The sequence below is a fragment of the Monodon monoceros genome, unplaced genomic scaffold (assembly GCF_005190385.1).
Source record: "Monodon monoceros isolate NGI ecotype Baffin Bay Population unplaced genomic scaffold, NGI_Narwhal_1 Super_Scaffold_7, whole genome shotgun sequence".
NCBI classification, from domain to species: domain Eukaryota; kingdom Metazoa; phylum Chordata; class Mammalia; order Artiodactyla; family Monodontidae; genus Monodon; species Monodon monoceros.
In genome coordinates, this window is record NW_021703784.1 from 83,743,895 (window position 1) to 83,764,065 (window position 20,171).

Genomic DNA, 20,171 nt, shown 5'->3' on the forward strand with positions numbered 1-20,171 from the left:
TGCTCTGTTTTGGATGAGTTCCCCAGCACGTTATAATGAACTAGTATTCTCTTTGTGTTAATTTAGAGCTGATTCTGTCTTTTGTATTTCTTTCCTTTATGACTGTATTTTTTATATTCAATATTTCTAACTACAGTTGATCCTGAACAGCTCAGGTGTTAGGAGTGCCAATCCCCTGCACAGTAGAAAATCCACTTTAACTTTACAGTTGACTCTCCTGTATCCTCAGATTCAACCAGCCGTGAATCATGCAGTACTGTGGTACATATCTATTGAAAAAAACCTGAGCATAAGTGGACCCGTGTTCAAACCTGTGTTGTTCAAGGGTCAACCTTACTCCTTTTCATCCTTTTACATTTCTTGTTTCATTTCTTTTATTTGTTGTATAATTTTTTACTCTTCCTTGGAAGTTATCTTTTTATTTAATTATTTGAGGATCTTAAGAAGACATTTGAAAGTCTTTGTCAGATTACTGCATAATGTTAATTTCACTCGGAGTAAATCTGTGTCTTGATTTTGTTTGCTGTTTTAGCATTTGATTTCTTTTTGGTGGTGGAATTTTAGCATGAAGTCTCATTTTGTGTGAGTACTTTATTTTCATTTGTTCCCCAATACCCCAACCTCTGTGTTCACACTGTTTTGTGGTTGCTTCCACCTGGCTCTCCTGAGCCTCTCCATTCAGAGTCAAGTTCTATGTGGCATTTTGAAGCTCTTGCCCCTGCCGCAATTCAGGATCTCACAGATAGAATCACCTACTCTAGCAGATGCTGGGGTGCTCCACCCAGCTGTTCTGGGTATCGATGCTAACGGATAACACTTGCATCCTTCTCTGGCTGATTGCCTTAACTAACAGGAGCTCCATTTCTGAATGATTCACAGCTTCACTTTGGGAGTTGGCATGTGGCCATTGACTGATTGAAGCAGGAGTATAAGAGTTTATCTCTCTTCCTTCTGGGCAGGACAACCTTTGTGAGACTATTTACACTCTAGAGCTCCATGTGGGATCAGACTGAGACTAGGAGTTCTCTGAATGATAATCTGTGCCTCTCTTCTTCTTTTACACTACAGTGCTTTCCTCATGTCATTATAGGTTTCTCCTGAGAGAACTCTCTCAGTACGTCAATCAACCCATCTAAGACTTTGTTTCTGGAGACCCCAACCCAAGATAACCCCAAGGTGGCTTGGTTTACCTCCAGATCACAAGTTTATGTCTGTTTTATTCCTGGGCCTACAGCTGCCTTAAACCATTGCCTCAAATGGTTAGCAGGAATTTTCTGCAGCCTCTTTTCATGGAGAGAGAAGTTTCTAGTCAGGCAATGATGCTGGCAATCCTATCTTACATGAAACATTTTTACTCTCTTTACCTCCCAGGAGCAGACTGTCAGCTGTTACCATGTGCTTCAGGACCCAGAGCCCAGCGTATCTTTGACCTTAACCACACTCATAACTACATTTGTTGTGTTTCCAGTACATCTTGCTGTTGAGCTCACCAAAGTCTTTCCAATTGTTACTTTTACACAAAGTCATTGTTCTGGTTTGGGATCAGATGGTTCCATCAAACTTATGGAAGTCACTGAGATCCTTTTTTATTTGCACACATTTATATATTTTCCCTTTAAAGAGATGCTCTTTGTGACCTGATATTTCCCCCCAATTTTTATTGCAAATGTATTTCTATGTCAATAGATGCATTTTCTGCAACATCATTTTTTTCTGGAATAAATTGCATATAGTCATAACATACTATCCTCTTTATATATTGCTGAATTTAATCTGCTAGAATTTTGTTGAGGATTTTTGCATCTGTATTCAGGAGAAATATTCATCTGTTGCTTTTGCTTTCTTTTCCTTTTTGAAATATCTGTTTTTGGAATCAGGGTAATGCTGGCCTCATAAAATGAATTGAGAAGTAGTTTCTCCTCATTTGTTTACTGAAAGAGTGTTTATGGTTGATATAATTTCTTACTTAAATGTTAAAATATATCATTGAAACCATCTGGGCCTGGATCTTTTCTGTGGGTACAATTTTAAATTATAAATTAAATTTCTTTGATAGATAAAGGACTATAAAGATTTTAAAATTTCTTCTTGAGGTATTTTTGGTATTTTTTAATTTGTGTTAAAATTTATCATTATAAGTTGGTTATTATATGAACTTGTTATAATTTTAATGTCTGTAGGACTTGCAGTGATGCCCATCTTGCATGCCTGATATTGGTAATCTGAACCTTTTCTCTTTTGCCTTGATCAGTCCAGATTTGTCAAGTTTATTAATCTCTTCAAAGACTCAGATTTTACTTTAGTGATTTTCTCTATTGTTTATCATTTTTCTGTTTCATTGATTTCTGTCTTATCTGTATTATTTCCTTCTTTCATGTTATTTTGGGTTTAATTTACTCTTATTCTCTAGCTTCTTAATGTGAAAGCTTAGATAAATAGTTTTGGACCTTTCTCCTTTTTATATAAGCATTTAATAAATAAACTTCATTTTAAGCATTACTTTAACTGTATCCTATAAGTCTTAATACATTGTGTTGTCATTCTTACTCAGTTAAATATTTTCTAATTGCTTTATGATATCTTATTTGACCCATGAATTATTTAGAAATATATTTTTAAATTTCCAAATGTTTTATTTATAAACTTGGCATTATCCATATATTTTTGTTATGATTTCCAGTTGAATTCCCTTTTGTTCAAAAAACAACCTCTGTATGATTTCAATGCTTTTAAATAACTGAGGCAGATTTCTGTCCAGGAATATGGTCTATCTTAGTGAATGTTTCATGAACAATAGAACAGAAAGTATATACTGCTGTTGTTTTGGGTAGTGTTCTGTAAATGTCAATTAGGTTAGTCTTGCTTGATAGCATTATTTAGGTCTTCTGTATCTTTACAGGTTTATCTAATTCTACTTTCACTGAGAGTATGCTAGTGCTTCCAGCTGTAACTGTGGATTTGTCTATTTCTTTTTATTTTTATTTATTATTTATTTATTTATTTATTTATTTTTACGGTACGCGGGCCTCTCACTGTTGTGGCCTCTCCCGTTGCGGAGCACAGTCTCCGGACGTGCAGGCTCAGCGGCCATGGCTCACGGGCCCAGCCGCTCTGCGGCATGTGGGATCTTCCCAGATCGGGGCACGAACCCGCATCCCCTGCATCGGCAGGCGGACTCCCAACCACTGTGCCACCAGGGAAGCCTCTGTCTATTTCTTTTTAAAAAAATTTTATTCCAAATACCAGTGTTGTGTCCTATATTTGAAACTCTATTATTGGGTGCATACTCCAAAATTAGGATTGTTATATCCTTCTGACGAATTGATCCCCTTTATAAAATAATCCCTATTTTTGCCTGGTAATATTCCTTATTGTAAGTTCTCTTTCATTTGATAAAAATATAGCCATTCCAGATATCTTTTGCTTAGTGTTTTGTGATATACCTTTTTCTGTCCTTTTACTTTTAATTTACCTGTGTCCTTTTATTTAAACTAGGTTTCTTTAGACATTATATAGTTGTGTCTTACCTTCTTATCTATTTGGAAAGTCTCTGCCTTTTAAGGCAGGTGGTTAGACCAGTTACATTTATCTATTTGATATGTTTAAGTCTATTATCTTGTGATTTATTTTATATTTATACCATGTGTTCTTTGTTCTTTTTTTCTCTTTCTTTTTTTGTTCTTTTTTTCTCTTTTCTCGTCTTGCTTTATTTTGGGTTAAATGAATTTATTTTAGGATTTAACTTTATCATTAATATTGTCTTACTATTTTTACCTCTTTGTTTTATTTTTATTTTCCAGTTCTCTTCATTCCTTAATATAGCTCCAAGTTTTTTTCTAGTTTCAATGTCCTTCTACTTGGTGAACTTCCTGCATCAATTCTTATAGGACAGATGTGACGGCAATACATTTTCTCAGCTTTGGTTTGCATAGAGATGATATTGAAATTCATAAAACTGGACGAGATCATGTGAGGTATGAATGCAAATGTAGAAGATATTTTAAGATATACTGGTCATGGCTTTATTACCTTGAAGTGTTGGAAGCTGCCTTCCTCTTTGTTACCACGGTTTAGTACCTGGACCACAGTCACTTTCCATGGTACTGTCCTTAGATGCAAGTAAGAGGGGCTCCTGACCCAGGCCCCACCCTTTAGAAGACTCCACTCTGGCTTTTCTCTGGCTAGGACACCTGGTCCATGGGACCAAAGGAAGGAGCTCACCTGAAGCCCATACCCTTCCTTCAAGAGCATGCTTCTAGACCCAATAATTCCCTGTTTGAATGGTCTTGAACTTGCTTCTGGGGCTTGCCTACATTTCTTCCTCAGAACGGACTGTCCCTGAGGATGAACTGTGCCTCTGGGAGAGTTAGCCAATGGGCACCACTTTGTGAGGGGTATGGTGCTGCTTGGATGTGTGGGCTAGGATTTCTACATAGATATGTATGTAAGACACTCTTGGTACAGGATGGAGTCAAGGGTGGGAAGAGAAGGAGGAGATTTCCTGGAAAATGGCAGGGACTGGTTTTTCCTGAGCACCATGTTGCAAAGTGCTGGAGGATTCCAAACCGGAACCCAGTCTTCTGTGTTGCTCTCAGGGTTTATTTGTCAAGGTAGGAGGATAGAACATATTTTAGTTAACTGTGTAGAATGTAATTTACAAATTTTAAATATTTAATAATATGGTATGTGGGTCTTCGTTATAACTCTTGTCTTGAGTTCACCTGAGTGTCCTCCCACTCAAGATAACTTGTCCTCCAACCCAGCACGGTTTGAGGCAGATAACACTTGGAATCCATTCCTTGTGGAAGGAGCAGGGAAGAGGTTAACCATTCCACACTGACTCCTGCCTGCAGAGCTGGATACTTGGTGTTATCCAACATGGTCCTATCAAGTTATATACTTCAGGGCTTTTTATTTCATGCCAGATCAGTGGGTTAATTAGTGCTAAGGAAGCTTGAAAAGGTCCTGGTCTTGGCTACCTGTCCAAAACCCTGTGAACTTGTGGTTTGGCATGGTTGATTTTTCGAAAACTCTTCTCTTGGTAAACCAGTTTGAAGTTCTTTTCTGACGTTATTGCGGTTTCTCGTCTGGCACAATCTGGTTGTAACCTTGTCACAGAAGTAAACTGTGGCCAAATTGAGATTTTACAAAGCACAAACCTACCAAGCTGAATAAAACATATTGCTTGCCCTCATGTAGTTTGCATACATAGACAACTGAATTATAAGATAAATACCATAATTAGAGATACCAAGTGGGAACAAAGAGCAATAAAATCATTTCCAGACCAAGGGAGACTGCATGGACAAAACCTTTGGGAAAGGAGTGGGTTCCTGATATGTTGATAGACAGAGGAGGAGGGGGATAAGTGAGTGATAAGGACAGATCAGACAGAAGGAACAAATTGAGCCCAGGTATCATTGTGGAGCTGTTCAGGGAACAATGATTGGTCCTTTGCTGTTGAAAAGTGAATGAGAGGAAGGAGTGGGTACATTCACAAGGCTCTTTCTTGTTTCAGAGCCTTCCTATGAGCTATTCCATTTACCTGGGATGCTCTTCCCACATGCACATCACAACATTTTGCTGAGTATCTTGTAGGGCTTCTATCTCTCCTTCATAACACTCATCACAATGTAATTAAGTAATTATGTAATTACTTGTTAATATTTGCTCCCATTTGCTAACATACTCCACGAAGACAGAGATCATGGAGATATTCCCACTACTGTGCATGGAGTTTTGCACATAATAGGCACTCAAAAAATGAATAAATGTATGAATGAATGAGTTAATAGAGAACTGATACATTAATTAATAAAGTATTAACTGAATAATAAGGCTGGAAGCATGAGTTGCAGTTACATTGTGGAGGTAACTGAATGACATGCTAATGAGTTTGGACTTCATTTGGTAAATAATGATGTTTTATTTATTTCTTTATTCAAACTCAAATATCCATTTAAGTGTTTATTTTGTGTCTGGCACTGTGTTAAATACTGAATATAAAATGATAATTAAAACACTCTGCCAGGATCTTGCAGAACAGTAGGAGGAAGCAGATAAGCAAATCACTATAATAAAAAATGTGGGGGATCTTTAGAGGAGGTATGTTCCAAGTATTTGAGAACACAGACAATGGACTCGTTTATTTTGCTTTTGGAGCGGGAGAGAGTGGGACAGTGAATGTTCCCCAGAAGAGATGACATCTCAGTGAGAAATTTAAGGATAAGCAAGGGCTTTCCAGGTGGGAAGGAAGGGGGAGAATGTTATGGGGATTTCTGTTTCCAGCAACATAGAGGACTGGATAGTGTAAAATCCTTCTGAAAAAAAAAAAAAGAAAGAAAGAAAAGAAAAGAAAAGGAAGGAGGGGAAAAATTAGAAATACTGGATAAAAGATAAAGTAAAAATCTTTTAAGCAACCTAGCTGATTTTGCAAGAAAAGAACCCCTCAGAGACTAAATCCAAAATTGGAATACAGTCCCAGAGAGAGGATTAAGCACTAAATCTGGCAGCTTCTCCAACAATTTGTAAGCTAAAGTGTTTTGTTTTGTTTTGTTTGTTTTTGACAGCTACACCTGTAACAAATGAAGATAGGGACAGGACTTGAGAATGCTCAAGGTAGGAGTCAGAACAGAGATTCCTATATAAAATTAGGACCCCAAGAGGGCTGGGGGTTCTCCCTCAGAGAAACAATGTCTAGGAAAACAAGATCCACCCAATAAACAGGTTGGCAAGGAAGGAGGTGTGTTTCAGCTTTGGCTCTGAGTAGAGGGAAAAGTTGCTTCCTCCAAGAGTTCCTATCCATAAGTAAGTCCTCATATGAACTTGGATTCAAATTCATACTACCTGTGTGGTATAAAACACTTCAAACCAAATATCAAAAGTAGTTCCTGAGTTAGTTCTCTCAAGTAACTGGCAGGAGCAAATACTAATCTTCTCTGGTGGATTGCCATTTAACCCAATAACAAAGAATGCCCATAGGTAATGTCTTATTAGCACGTAAATAAAACTTCCAATATACATGAGAAAATAAGCCACAATAAATGAGAAATAGACCCATAAAGAATGAAGATACTTGACTCGCACCAAATAAATATTAAAAACATGATGACTGGTACAGATGAACTTATTTGCAAAGCAGAAATAGAGTCACAGATATAGAAAACAAATTTATGGTTACCAAGACAAGAGTGCCCACCATCACCACTTCTACAAACCTTTTACTGGAGGCTCTTACAAGCACAGTAGGTCAGAAAAAACAAATAAAAAATATAAGTACTGAAAGACAGAAACACAAATATTATTATTGGTCAATGATGTGATTGTCCAGCAGAAAACCCAAAAGCATTTACTAATAAATTATTAAAATTAATGAGAACATTCAAAAACGTTGCTGTATTTAAGTACTTAAAAAATTTAAAGATAATATAGAAAAATATTATATAATTTCAGAGTAGCAGAGAATTTCTTCAATAAGACACAAAAAGCAAAACCCTTTATAATTGATTAATTCCATATATTAAAAATAAAATATGTTCACTAAAGGGCACTATAAAGTGAAAGTCCAGCCACAAAGCAAGAAAAAATATATGCTATACATATAATCCACAGAGAATTGGTATATAGAATATCTCATATATAAAGAACTTCCACGAATCAAGAAAAAAGATGATCCAACAGAAAAGTCAGAAGCTATGAATAGGTGTCTCACTGAAGAGGCAACACGAATGGCCAATAACCCATGAAAAGGTGCTCAATCTTATCAGTCATCATGAGAATACAGATTAAAACCACAGTGAGATACCATTTCACACTACTAGACTGGAAAAAAATTAAAACTTTCACAATGCTAAGTTTTGACTAAAAAGTAGAGTAAGCAATATTTCTCTCATTTTTCTCATACTCTCTCAGGGTAGCTGTCTCAGTTGGTACTTTACCTAGTAAAGATGAAAATGTCCTTCACTAGAGGAAACAGAAATTCTGCTTCTAGATGTATAACAGAGAAACCCTTGCTCATAGGGCCCACTAAAACATGAATACAAGTATTTATGAGTAAAGGTGGATTCTAAGGGTTTAGCGTTCATATAAATGGGAATTTGAGAATAGCTAGTTTAAAAAAAAAAGGGGGGAAAAGATACCACTTGATAGCTTTTGTGTATTGATGACAATGCCTCTTAATATAGGCTTTAAAGACTGGCAGGCACCTAAATGACCTTCAGTAAGCTGTTTATACTCTGTAAGCCTTGGTCTTTGCCTCTATAGACTGAGGATATGAGACCTGTCTTAAAGATTGTTGTGAGAATTAGATATAAACATGCAAAACACCCAGTGCACAGTAATGTTCCGTGGATGTCAACTATTATTATTCCTCCATTGAACAGATTGGACATGACCTACTAAGAAGGGAAAGGAGAAGAAAGGAGCCAGCTACTCACTGAGCATCCCCAACAACTCAGTCACTCTCTAAGAGAAGGAAAGATACAATCTTTAGGGCTGGGCAAATTGAAATTAGAAAAGAGTATTCCCTCCAGTGTAAAATGTGAAGTGCAGGTATGAGGGTGCGGTGGAAAAGCACAGTCTTAGAGACTCAGGACCTGCATCTGAGTCCTGCCTCTACCACATGTTGGATCTGTACCTTTAGGTATGTCATGTAAGCTTCTAGGTCTCAGTTTATTCTATGTAAAAAGGAAATAATAACGCGCCAGGTTGCTGTGAGGATTAGGAGATAGAGTATGCGCAAAAGCTCCAATCTAAAGGGTTATACAAAAGTCTTAAGAGCGTTAGTAATAATATGTTTCTGTTTTGCACTCTTGACAGAATTCCCCTCTCTGCACATTTTGGACACCCAACATTCTATTGTGGTTCTAAGGCTGCTGTTTCCTTGAGCTCTTCTTATTCACTAAAAGTTACCCACCCCAAGTCCCATATGTCAGGGTCATGGTGAAGAGCTGACTGATCTGATGAACCAATTTGTATTCATCTATCAGTAGATAATCATGGATTCTCCCACTTCTCTCCCATCTTGTCATGTTGGCTATTAAGTGGACATTTTAAAGATAGACCTTCAGAAGGGGGAATCCTTTAATGAAAATACTGACAAGTGCTCAAAATTTTAAGTGCTCATGGCAGACAGTTGGGTGAGATTTACTGGATCAAGTGAGGCTTCTTCACACGACACCCCCGAGCCGTCTTCTTCCCCATTCATTCATTGTGTCATTGAATTCTCGATCCCCAAGTAAAGTTTGAAAAAGCTTCTGGGAGAAATATAATAGATACAGTTTCAGACCTTGATACTGAAGATGAGTTATAGAGATAGTATCCTGCAGGATACCATTTTATGCTGCAGGAAGAACTTTCATATCTGTTGTCTCATTTGGTTTTTACATCAATCCTTGGAGAAGGAAAGTGAGATAGGGTTTGCGACCCCATTTTGTAGATGAAGAAAATGAGGCCCAGAAGTTTAAGGAAATAATTTGCACAAGGTCACACACCTCTTTATCGGCTGAGTTTAACCACACCTTTCTTGGGCTCAACCTCGCTACCTGGTCTCTGGAGCACTTGGTCACACCTACCACCTGGGCCATCAAAAAAAGGATGGTAGGTGTGAGTTGCTACAAACCAGTTCCTCTTGCTAGTGCTTGATATTCCCAATTCCTTGGTATTCCCAAGCTAATTGCCAGGGAGGATCATGGTGAAAAGACCAACAGCCAAGCCGGAAGACCAGAAAACCCATTGCAGACTGCTGGTCCTCACACATCCTAATACATACCAACATGGCACCATGGGCTGGTTACTCTAGAGGCAGAAAGACCAATTTTCCAGCACAGGCTGAGAGCAAGAGGTGAGAGCTACACCTGTATCCCTTCCACCTTCCCCATCCCATAGCCCTCTCAAAGTCCCCCCCGCCCCACCCCGTGGAGAGCAACAGGTGGTTGCCCCTTCCACCAGCAACTTTTGAAATAATAATTAGCCAGTCCTCCTAATGACTTAATAATCATGCCTTGCATGTCAAAGAACCTGGTGTTTTCAGGCCTCTTCACAGTCATTAATTAATTCTTCACTCAGCTGCTTGGAGCTATAGGTCACCTCAAACGCCTTCAGGGTGTAGCTGAGTCACGAAGCCAGGCCAGGGATCCTGCCGAAGGTCACCCAGCAGTGTCTGCAGCTCAGTCAACCCACCAGCTAGTGGAAATCAAGGGTACAAAGTCAGCCCTCCTCTCACACCTTCCTCCCCAGGGTCCAATGCTCTCCTACCACCTACCTCCCCACTCCAGTTATCTTGGTAAAGCCTCTCGTCCAAACTTATGTGTCCTGGTTCCCTGAGGGCCATGTTAAATAATCAGGTCAACCAATTCAATAATTTACATGAATGCATTACTGGTTAATAAGCCTTAGTTTATTCCCCTACAGGTATGTGCATCTTAACAGATGGTCTTCTGGAGCTCCAAAGCTTTCATCCACAGGGATGAGGTTCTAATGGTAGAATTCCAGGCACTTGTCACCATCAGTAGACAAGCCACTTTAGCAATGGGGCTCTTTGGGCAGAAGTTCCTCACACAGCCCTGCAGGCGATGTGAACTTGAGGATCATGCTGGTGCGGCCCCAAGCCCCTTGTCTTGCTTGGACTTGGTCTTGGTCTATGAGAGGAGAACACACTTGGATGTGGGTGCAACACTTTAATTAAGAGCTGGAAACCAGTTCTCCCTTAATTAATTCCACCTGAATCTACAGCCCTCAGACAGCCAAGCTGTGTGCCAAGCCAGCGTTTACCCTGGTGAGATCTGGCCGGCCCCAGATTTCAGGATACTCAGACATGTGACTCACAGTGGCTCAGTGTGTGCATTTGAGCCTTTGGGTACGTGCATGTACCCGTGTGTGAGGCAGAGCAGCAAGGTGACCACCTACCCAAGCCATTCTAGCCGGTAGGCCTATGGGAACAAAATGAATGAATTCCAATAAAGTGCAGATGGATGACAATGATAGTTGAACTTCATTTAAGTTGGTTCTCAATTATGCGTTCTAATGAGGGGCTCAGGAAGCACAAGGGTGCAGTCGCTAATCCCAAAGCATTTACAAGGAGTTTAGGAGGAACCGACTGGTTGCTGGAAGATTTCTCATTTGTGCTCAAGCTATTATTATTAAAAAGGAATTGACCGTAATTGGAAATCAAGAGAACCAGGCAAAAACTGGAGGTGACTACAGTTTGGAAAAGCCATCTTGAATAGTTGTGGTTTTCTTGCAAATCCTTCTCTGAACAGAAGATTTGGAGCAATTAATCCGGGTGGAAACAGTTAGCTGCAAATCAGTTCGGCTGATGCACTGAGAGGATTCTGAAGCAAACTGTCTTATCCTAGGCTAACAAGTCTCCTGTGGAGTATTTGCTTTCTCTTCTTGCTCATCTTTTGGGGAAGCACTGAGACTGGGTTTTGAATCTAATAAATCTGAGTTTTTATAAGTTCACCCCTTACAAGTTGCATAGGTTGATTACATGACAATTCTCTGAACCTCCATTTCTTCATCTGTAATAATTTGACAGTTTCTGTAATGACTAAGCAAGACAATAATAACTATGATTCTTGGTTATGTTCATTGTTAACATGTATTGACTCTGTTTACATTTATAGTACCAGTTTACAAATATCGCGTGAGATACAGAGCAGGAAACTAGGGTTCAGGGAGGTGACATACAGGTGCTTAATAAATAGTCATGTTCTCAAGATGGCATATGCAAAGTTGTTCCATTTTTGTTAAATTGAAAAGTATTTGTGTGGACATAAAAGGGAAAGGACGTTGTAAAATATTAATTGCGGTTTATCTAGGAGGTGGGTCAGCACACAAATCTTTGTTTTTCTTACTTAGTAACCTGTATCTTCTGAAATGATTGCTTGTTAGGATGAAAACCGTCACGGCTGGGGTGGAGGGTGTGGGTGGTGAGGATTAAAGGCATCGCTCCCACCTGCCGTCTGCCTCATCTGGGGCGGTTAGGGCTTGAAGTCCTGTCTGTTCATTTAGCAGGGCTTTTATGAGCTCTATAGCCCTGCAGAGAAAATTCAGAATTGGGCACTTACTGTTAATTCTGTGACATGTGTTTTCCCTCTTTTATTCGCTTTTTAGCTTAGAATTACAAAGCATATCAAAATCAGTAATTCTGCAAAGCATATTTACTTTCTTTATGTACAGTTACACATATGTATACCTATTTATGTCCTTCCCCACTTCTCTGAAGATGCGCTCTGAACATTTGACTGCAATTCAATTGTCTGTGACATCCACGTCTGTGTTTAGGGCCCAGAATTTGTAGCCTGAGAAAGGAAGATCCGGACACACCAAGCTTGCTGTCTTGGATCATAGAAGAATGTGTTGGTAAAAGCATCTGGGGATTGAAGTGGTACCCAGCCCCCTTTGAGGACATGGGGACAGGATTTTGTTTGAGGACTGGTCTTGGTATCATCCCTTTGTCCATCATGGTTAACCACAGTGCCAGGGCAAGTTCAGGGTGGACAGAGGGAGAGCTTTTGTAGATGAAAGCAGGTGTCAAGGTACAAGGTGTCTGGTGTGTGGGAAACTCATCCACACAATCCATGGGGTTGGCATTGGAGATAGGAGAGGAGGCTAGGCAGAATTCTCCCACAGCCCACTTGTCTGGTTCTCCCAGACTCTGTCCCCTCAGTGCAGGTGACACAACCACAGCCCAGGAAGGACATGGCTGGTAATACTAACAACGGCACCCGTCATTAAATTTTAAACAGTTTAAATATTATCATAATCAAGGCTCCAAACAACCCTATAAAATAGGCACTATTGTTAGCAGCTTCGTTTCACAGTTCAGGAGTTGCGTGAGGTTCACAGAGGTTAAGTCACTTGCTCATCATCACACAGTGGCAGAGCTGAGTCTCAAACCCAGGTTTGTCTGATGTCACAGCCCCTATGCGCTCGTCTCTGGCAACTCAGCCTGTCAAGCCTGCCTCACCTTCCTGTCCTGCCTCATGTCTCCCACGGCTCCTCTCCCCTACAGCAGGCACCCACTTTCGGTTCCCTGAGCACAAAAGGCACAGACTCCCTGTGCTCTTTATGTGTGCTCGACCCTCAGCCTGGAATCCCTACCACTGCCTGTTTGAGTTAACTTCTTTGGGCCCAGCTTAAGTCTTCCCTTGTCTTTCTGTTTGGAATTAATCTTTCCCTCCTTGGCTTAATCACAATGAAAATTATATATAATTAAATATATATACAAGTATATATAGCATACACATGGATATATATACAATGTATATTTATGTACATATAGTTTTTAAAACTCCCTGTAGGAATGGATGGTCCCCCAAAAATATCCATTCCCTGGAACCTGGGAATAAGTTTCCTTACATAACAAAAGGGACTTTGCAGATCTGGTTAAGATTAACGACTTTGAGATGGCCAGATTGTCCTGAGTTATCTGGGTGGTCTCCATCTGATCATTGTGTCTTTAAAGTAGAAGAGAAAGTCAGGAAAGTAGATCAGAGAGATGTGAAATGAGAACTTTGAAGTTGGAGGAAGGGGGTTATGAGCCAAGGAACGTTGTAGCCTTTAGAAACTGGAAAGAGTCCTCAACTGACAACCAACAAAAGATGGGACTGCAGTCCTACAACCCCAAGAAACTGAATTCTGCCAACAAACTGACTAAGCAGGAAATGAAGAGCCTCCAGAAAGGAATGCATCCTGCCAACACCTTGGTTTTAGTTTAGCAAGACCTGTAGTAGAACTCTGACCTACAGAACTGTAAACTAATACACTGCTATTTTATGCTGCTAAATGTGTTGTTATTTTTTATAGCACCCATGGAAAATGAATACACTTTCATAGGGCGTTATAATTTTATTAGAGCATTTGTGTCACCATCCCCACTGTAATTGCTTAAGCATGTATATTTTCTCTCATTAACCTTTTATTTAAATGGGTTAAGTCTTCGACTCATTTTTATATTTTTTCCAGAGCCTGAATTCTATTGCATTGCATTGTCATCTGTATTACCTGAGTAACCACAATGTGCCCAGCATCATCCCAGGTGCAGAGACAGCTGAGTACTTCACCGATATCTGTACTTCAGCTCCTTTCAGACACACGGGAAGACTGCACTTCTCTTCCCACTTGAAGTTCAGTGTGGCCATGTGACTTGCTTTGGCCAAGGGCTACGAGCAAACACTTTGTCCCTCTCTCTTTTCCCTTCCACATGCTGCCTGGTGATGTTCAAGATGGTGGTGGTCTGGCAGCTTGCATCCCTTAGTGACTTTGGTATGTGGAGCCTACCGGACCCACAATGGACATGTAGCACAAAGGAGAAATAACCTCACTGTTTAAGTATCTGAGATTTTGAGATGGTTACCACTGCATAATTTAGCACCCTTATGGGGACAGTCAGTTTCTGCCTTTCAGATTCTTCCAATCTGGAGGAAGGGAAATAAAATATATGCACAAATAACTACTATACAGAATAGTCATGGTGGGATTAACTGTATGTGTTAGTAGTTTACCGTGTGTTCTTTCAGATTTTACACATACATTCACGCACAAAACACCCACAAATATGTAAGTCTACAAAGGAAATGCTTGTTTTATGAGAGTGTGTCCCCACTGTATCTGCTGCCTGGACTGTCTACATATTATTTTGTAATTTGACTCATTGGGATTTGTGAGAAAGGTCACTTCGCTCTCGTAACAACTTAGAAGGTGGGCATTGTCCCTTTTTAACAGATTAAGAAACAGCCTGAGAGGTTAAGCCAACTTTTTCAGGTCACTCTGCTGGCAAGTGATGGAATTGAAACTTGAACCCAGGTCTCTCTGGCTCCAAAGTCACTGAATAGCACAATACATTCCCTCCCTTCACAAAGCAGGACACACAAAATGCCTTATACGTAGGAGACGGCACTTGCTAAGTGACAAACCAGAACCATGACTGCACGTGTTCTAAGTGTTTTGAGTGAAGAGCTGGCTCTGATGCCCAGGGCAATGGAGAAAAGGCTTCACAGAGATGGTGGGGCTGGAGCGTGACCTCCGAGGAAGGGCAGGACTTAACTAGATGAAGGGGAGGGCATTCATTCACCCATTCATGAGGCATTCACTTACCCAATGACTATTTATATCTCCTCAGTGTCAGGTAGTCCAGGCAGCAGACATGGTGGGGACACAGCCTAAGACATGGGAATGTTCAGGAACAAAAGACAGCCCTGGCTAACTGGGCTTGAGGACTGAGGTGGAGAAACATGGGTGATAAAGCAGAACAGGTGGGTTAGGAAACAGCCAGAGGATATCTTGGTGCCCTCCACCACCGCTGCCTAAGAATAACCTCAAGCATTGAAAGAATGTTGAATATTGCCATAGGCATTTAGGAACACAGCTCCTATTCCAAGATCAATAAGAGATGATGGGGCAGAGAGTGGAGGGACGTGGAAGATGGGAGAAGAGTTAAGATTTTTCCCTAAACATGGTTTCACTAGCCCTGAACTTCAATTTCACTCATCCACAATGGTCTAGTACATTGCTGGGCACTCCGTGGGACCCAAAGGAAGGGAGACACAACTCCTGACACAGCTAAAAACAATAGGGTCCACCACAAGGCAGTATATTGTTGCTGCTAGTATGGGGGCTCCCCACATTCCACCCCTCAGAAAGGCAGAGGGGTGGAAAAGTGGCCCTATGGACGAGGAGTCCACAGACCTGGTTCAAATCCCGGCTCTGCTCCTTCATGGGAGGTGCCCAGCAAATCACTGAGTTCAGCTTTTTCCTTTGATAAACAGAAATAATAACATCTGACATGCAGAATAGTAAGAATTGGGAAATATTGTATATAGAAAGGCTAGCATGGGGTCTGGTGCAACAGCTGGCATTGATGATCAAGATCTTGTTCTGAGAATGAGCAGTTAGCTTTGGGCAGACAGTGCCATGTGCAAGGACATGAGCACAGCTGCACCTAAGCTATAAGCTAACTGGAAGGCAGATGAAATGCAGTTCAGAACCGTGGGGTGGTTTCCAGAATCTGTCCTAAGGAAAGGCTTTGTCTACCAGATCAGCACCTTTGTAACGGCTTCTGATGGGAGATGACCCCTCTGTGACTTCTAGGCTTGATACTTAGATGCTCCTTGCAACGGCACAAAGCAAGCCCTGACTCACCAACCTTACGTGGGTGGCTGGGACTCTTGTGGCCACAGCCAACACTTAATCTCTGAGCTACCTGCAGCCAGGTGTGCTCAAGCCTGCGCTACAGAAACCATAGGCTTCAGGAGTGAAGGGTGCAAAGAGGAGCGCTGGGAAATTTTGCCTCTGGGGGAGCCTCTTTCAAGATTTGTCCTTGGCTTACTGAAGCCCTTTCTCTCTTCTTTATCCCAGGCTTTCAAAATATCTTTTGGTGTTGCTTTTTTTTTTTATTCCAAAGCAAAGTATTGTGGGAAACAGACATAAGCAACAAAAATTTAAAAAATTTAAAAGAAAGAAGAGAGAGAGAAAGAAAAAAGAAAAAAGCCAATCAACCCCTATTCCACCAACCTAGAGATAACCACCCTTAACTCTTGATATTTTCTTTATCAATCTTTTTTTGTATATTACACATACGTGTACATATACATATACATGTACAAAAATAGTATATATTATAAATATCTTTCCACATCAAGAGACACATTTCTCTTACATAATTTTTAATGGCTAAACGGTATTCCACTGAATGAGGGTACTGCCCCAATTTTTAATCAGGGAGATAGGCTATTTTGATCAATATTAATTTTATAGCAGTATTTCAGTAAATATTGTTAAGATTCTATCGTTTCTCACATCTTTCATTATTATCATAATTTCTAGCAGTAATATTTCATATCATTCATTATTTCCTTGGGATAAATTCTAGAGTCATTTTGCTGGGTCAGAAAGGGAATACATTTTATAACAACCATAGCCCTTACTTTTGGTTGGATCATTTTCTTGTAATTTTACTTACTGATAATGAAAAACATCTCTGGGAACCAAAGCAGAAGTGAGTGTTATATCTTAATGTGACTGAGTCCCTAGCACAGGGCTAGCGTTCCATATAGCCACATGAAAGTGGTATTTCCCTTCTGGCTTCAATAACAAAATAATAACAACAACAACTATCATTGTTGTTGTCATTGTTGCTATTGCTACCATCTTCTGTATGGTTTTCCTGCTCTGAGGCCCTCCAGTTGGGCTCATGAGAGAGGAATGGGCCATTTTCTGGGAGCTCCACTGACCTCTCTTGGAGCATAGCACAGAGGTTCTGGTACACTCTTTGTATGAGCAGGTGAGATAAACTTTTCCTGAGCCCTCAGAGTCCCTCAACTCTAGACAATAGGTCTTCTCTACTGTTTGCCCAGTGACACCTGCAAGAGTCTGGTGTTCACTGTTGTGCACTTCTCTTGGTAGGCTCATCTACTGAGTTTGGCTTCTGCTGACTAAAGTAAGGGAAGCTGACCGAGTTGAGGAGAGTAGCTTGAAAGAATAATCTTAGTGTTGTTATATGGCCTGAGGGCTCCATGTGAACCTGTCAAAATACATACACATGAATTAATCATCCCAAACCAAAACAAGTCCCAGCATTGAGCACAGTACATGCAATACAGTACAGGCACTTTTTCACAAGTGTTTGCTAAGTGAAAATAGATGAAGGACGGGGTTAATTATCTCTTGCCTTCTCTTATAATAGATGGCATGTCATGCACCCAGAGTCAGATATTTATGTCTCCAGGAATCTTTTCACAAGAGAGGTGGAAGATTATGCCTCATATGTGGCACATATTCTTCTTCAACTCCAGGGCAAAGAGCAAGATACATGGACCTAACAAGTACCATTAAGTTTATGTAAAGAAAATTATTGACCTGTCAACTATAAATTGTGTGAGCATATAATCAAAATATTTTCAGATACACATGGTCTCAAAGTCACTTCTCAAGCAGATTTTTGGGAAGTTACAGGAGGATGAGTTTCACTGAAAATGGATGAGTAAATCAAGACATGGAATCTGGGATCCAGGCATCCAGTCCAGGGGAGAGGCTCAGGGAATTCTTAGGATGGTGATGAAAGAAAGACCATAATACTATCACACAGCAGACTGACAATGCAACCAGCCTAGAAGGGAGGAGGACCAAGGGTCCTCAGAAGGGGTGTATTCCCCACAAAAGAAGATCTTTTGACTACACGATGGGTTTGACTTCACTGGGAGAAGTTTTATAGCTCTATGTGAGAATTTGGGAGATGAATTAATGCTAGGTACACAAAACCACAAAGGAAAAATAAGGCAATTGTTAACTATAGGAAGAAATAATTGAAAAAAAAAAGAAATACTTGAGAGAAAATGTAACCTTGGTATATTATGTGGCTCACCTGTGAACAATATTTTTTATAGATGTTATAGGTAAATAGTTAATATTAGATTAACAAAAAAATTGGTGTAGTTATATGTGAACGAATAGCAGAGGTGAAGTGTGTGTGCTGTGGAGGGACAAGGAAAAGAAAAGTGGTGTAAAGAGCTGAATTCTTATCCTTCATCACAGAAAGTCAAAAGATAAATGTCTAAGATTGAAAAATCAAGAACTAGCTGTATAAGCATGTCCTTTCAAGATAAAGAGGTAAATTCCAAAGAAATGGCTAAAAAGGTTGAAAGTTATTGCCTTTTGGGAGAACAACTCAAGGGTAAGAAGAATTGGAGTGGGAACTGCTGTTTTTCACTTTAAGACTGACTTTTAAAAAACTAGGTACATATATTATTTTTAAAAATTAAATTAATAAAAGTGCCAGATATGAGCAACTGAGGGAATTGATGCATACTTCTTCTCTTGGGGGCTTTTGATAGCTAAGCCTGTGGTTTTTTTTTTTTTTTTTAATCTATTTATTTATTTTTGGCTGTGTTGGGTCTTCATTTCTGTGCGAGGGCTTTCTCTAGTTGCGGCAAGCGGGGGCCACTCTTCATCGCGGTGCGCAGGCCTCTCACTGTCGCGGCCTCTCTTGTTGCGGAGCACAGACTCCAGACGTTGACTGAGCCAGGCAGTCTCAGTAGTTGTGGCACACAGGCCTAGTTGCTCTGCGGCATGTGGGATTCTCCCAGACCAGGGCTCGAAGCCGCGTCCCCTGCATTGGCAGGCAGATTCTCAACCACTGCACCACCAGGGAAGCCCTGTTTTTTTTCTTTTTTTTTTTTTTAATTTTAAATCATATTCCCTACAGTTGCTTCAGGGACAGGCATGGAGAGAAAAGAGGGCGCTGAGAAGGTACAGCTCTTCAACACTTTTATTGGTTTAATGTATTGGTGTTTGTGGTGAGATTTCACTTGAATTAAAAGGTCAATTGCTTTAAAAAAAAACATTTTTTTTTGAAGTTTGAAAGCACAGACCTAGACACAACTTTCCAGAGACTAGATTTCTCTTGATAGCCCCATGGATCCATGTGCCAAGCCCAGGGACTCCCTGACAAGGTGCAGGAGGAGAACCCCTCTCTCACCATTAGAAAGATATAAACTTCCAAGACTGAACCAGGAAGAAACAGAAAATATAAACAAACCAATCATATGTAATGAAACTGAAACTGTGATTAAAAATCTTCCAACAAACAAAGTCCAGGACTAGATGGCTTCACAGGCGAATTCTTTCTTTTTTAATTAATCAATCAATTAATTAATTAATTTTTGGGGCTGCATTGGATTTTTGTTGCTGCACACAGGCTTTCTCTAGTTGCAGCGAGCAAGGGCTACTCTTTGTTGCGATGCACGGGCTTCTCATTGTGGTGGCTTCTCTTGTTGCGGAGCATGGGCTCTAGGCACGTGGGCTTCAGTAGTTGCAGCACGCAGGCTCAGTAGTTGTGGCTTGCGGGCTCTAGAGCACAGACTCAGTAGTTGTGGTGCACGGGCTTAGTTGCTCTGTAGCATCTTGCCGGACCAGGGATCGAACCTATGCCCCTGCATTAGCAGGCGGATTCTCAACGACTGCACCACCAGGGAGGTCCCTTCACAGGCGAATTCTATCAAACATTTAGAGAAGAGCTAACACCCATCCTTCTCAAACTCTTCCAAAATATTGCAGAGGAAGAAACACTCCTAAGCTCATTCTATGAGGCTACTGTCACCCTGATACCAAAACTAGACAAAGATATCACAAGAAAAGAAAATTACTGACCAATATCACTGATGAATATAGAC